Genomic DNA, 3607 nt, shown 5'->3' on the forward strand with positions numbered 1-3607 from the left:
TGCTCTAACATAGACCTACAGCCCTGCTCTAACATAGACCTACAGCCCCCAGCTCTAACATAGACCTACAGCCCCCTGCTCTAACATAGACCTACAGCCCCCAGCTCTAACATATACCTACAGCCCTGCTCTAACATAGACCTACAGCCCTGCTCTAACATAGACCTACAGCCCTGCTCTAACATAGACCTACAGCCCTGCTCTAACATAGACCTACAGCCCTGCTCTAACATAGACCTACAGCCCTGCTCTAACATAGACCTACAGCCCTGCTCTTACATAGAACAACAGCCCCCTGCTCTAACATAGACCTACAGCCCCCTGCTCTAACATAGACCTACAGTCCTGCTCTAACATAGACCTACAGCCCCCTGCTCTAACATAGACCTACAGCCCTGCTCTAACATAGACCTACAGCCCTGCTCTTACATAGACCTACAGCCCCCTGCTCTAACATAGACCTACAGCCCCCTGCTCTAACATAGACCTACAGTCCTGCTCTAACATAGACCTACAGCCCCTGCTCTAACATAGACCTACAGCCCCTGCTCTAACATAGACCTACAGCCCCCTGCTCTAACATAGACCTACAGCCCCCTGCTCTAACATAGACCTACAGCCCCCTGCTCTAACATAGACCTACAGCCCTGCTCTAACATAGACCTACAGCCCTGCTCTAACATAGACCTACAGCCCCTGCTCTAACATAGACCTACAGCCCTGCTCTAACATAGACCTACAGTCCTGCTCTAACATAGACCTACAGCCCCTGCTCTAACATAGACCTACAGCCCTGCTCTAACATAGACCTACAGCCCTGCTCTAACATAGACCTACAGCCCCCTGCTCTAACATAGACCTACAGCCCCTGCTCTAACATAGACCTACAGCCCCCTGCTCTAACATAGACCTACAGCCCCCTGCTCTAACATAGACCTACAGCCCCCTGCTCTAACATAGACCTACAGCCCTGCTCTAACATAGACCTACAGCCCTGCTCTAACATAGACCTACAGCCCTGCTCTAACATAGACCTACAGCCCTGCTCTAACATAGACCTACAGTCCTGCTCTAACATAGACCTACAGCCCTGCTCTAACATAGACCTACAGCCCTGCTCTAACATAGATCTACAGCCCTGCTCTAACATAGACCTACAGCCCTGCTCTAACATAGACCTACAGCCCCCTGCTCTAACATAGACATACAGCCCTGCTCTAACATAGACCTACAGCCCTGCTCTAACATAGACCTACAGCCCTGCTCTAACATAGACCTACAGCCCTGCTCTAACATAGATCTACAGCCCTGCTCTAACATAGACCTACAGCCCCCTGCTCTTACATAGACCTGCTCTAACATAGACCTACAGCCCCCTGCTCTAACATAGACCTACAGCCCTGCTCTAACATAGACCTACAGCCCTGCTCTAACATAGACCTACAGCCCCTGCTCTAACATAGACCTACAGCCCTGCTCTTACATAGACCTACAGACCCCTGCTCTAATATAGACCTACAGCCCCCTGCTCTAACATAGACCTACAGCCCTGCTCTAACATAGACCTACAGCCCTGCTCTAACATAGACCTACAGCCCCCTGCTCTAACATAGACCTACAGCCCTGCTCTAACATAGACCTACAGCCCTGCTCTAACATAGACCTACAGCCCCTGCTCTAACATAGACCTACAGCCCCCTGCTCTAACATAGACCTACAGCCCCCTGCTCTAACATAGACCTACAGCCCTGCTCTAACATAGACCTACAGCCCTGCTCTAACATAGACCTACAGCCCGTTGCTCTAACATAGACCTACAGCCCTGCTCTAACATAGACCTACAGCCCTGCTCTAACATAGACCTACAGCCCTGCTCTAACATAGACCTACAGCCCTGCTCTAACATAGACCTACAGCCCTGCTCTAACATAGACCTACAGCCCCCAGCTCTAACATAGACCTACAGTCCCCTGCTCTAACATAGACCTACAGCCCAGCTCTAACATAGACCTACAGCCCTGCTCTAACATAGACCTACAGCCCCCTGCTCTAACATAGACCTACAGTCCCCTGCTCTAACATAGACCTACAGCCCTGCTCTAACATAGACCTACAGCCCTGCTCTAACATAGACCTACAGCCCTGCTCTAACATAGACCTACAGCCCCCTGCTCTAACATAGACCTACAGTCCTGCTCTAACATAGACCTACAGACCTGCTCTAACACAGACCTACAGTCCCCTGCTCTAACATAGACCTACAGCCCTGCTCTAACATAGACCTACAGCCCTGCTCTAACATAGACCTACAACCCTGCTCTAACATAGACCTACAGCCCTGCTCTAACATAGACCTACAGTCCTGCTCTAACATAGACCTACAGCCCTGCTCTAACATAGACCTACAGTCCTGCTCTAACATAGACCTACAGCCCTGCTCTAACATAGACCTACAGCCCCCCTGCTCTAACATAGACCTACAGCCCTGCTCTAACATAGACCTACAGCCCCCTGCTCTAACATAGACCTACAGCCCTGCTCTAACATAGACCTACAGCCCCCTGCTCTAACATAGACCTACAGCCCTGCTCTAAAATAGACCTACAGCCCTGCTCTAACATAGACCTACAGCCCTGCTCTAACATAGACCTACAGTCCTGCTCTAACATAGACCTACAGCCCTGCTCTAACATAGACCTACAGTCCTGCTCTAACATAGACCTATAGCCCTGCTCTAACATAGACCTACAGCCCTGCTCTAACATAGACCTACAGCCCTGCTCTAACATAGACCTACAGCCCTGCTCTAACATAGACCTACAGCCTCCTGCTCTAACATAGACCTACAGCCCTGCTCTAACATAGACCTACAGCCCTGCTCTAACATAGACCTACAGCCCTGCTCTAACATAGACCTACAGCCCTGCTCTAACATAGATCTACAGCCCTGCTCTAACATAGACCTACAGCCCCCTGCTCTTACATAGACCTACAGCCCTGCTCTAACATAGACCTACAGCCCCCTGCTCTAACATAGACCTACAGCCCTGCTCTAACATAGACCTACAGCCCTGCTCTAACATAGACCTACAGCCCCCTGCTCTAACATAGACCTACAGCCCTGCTCTTACATAGACCTACAGCCCCCTGCTCTAATATAGACCTACAGCCCCCTGCTCTAACATAGACCTACAGCCCTGCTCTAACATAGACCTACAGCCCTGCTCTAACATAGACCTACAGCCCCCTGCTCTAACATAGACCTACAGCCCTGCTCTAACATAGACCTACAGCCCTGCTCTAACATAGACCTACAGCCCCCTGCTCTAACATAGACCTACAGCCCCCTGCTCTAACATAGACCTACAGCCCCCTGCTCTAACATAGACCTACAGCCCTGCTCTAACATAGACCTACAGCCCTGCTCTAACATAGACCTACAGCCCCTGCTCTAACATAGACCTACAGCCCTGCTCTAACATAGACCTACAGCCCTGCTCTAACATAGACCTACAGCCCTGCTCTAACATAGACCTACAGCCCTGCTCTAACATAGACCTACAGCCCTGCTCTAACATAGACCTACAGCCCTGCTCTAACACAGACC

The sequence above is a fragment of the Salmo salar genome, unplaced genomic scaffold (assembly GCF_905237065.1).
Source record: "Salmo salar unplaced genomic scaffold, Ssal_v3.1, whole genome shotgun sequence".
NCBI lineage: Eukaryota > Metazoa > Chordata > Actinopteri > Salmoniformes > Salmonidae > Salmo > Salmo salar.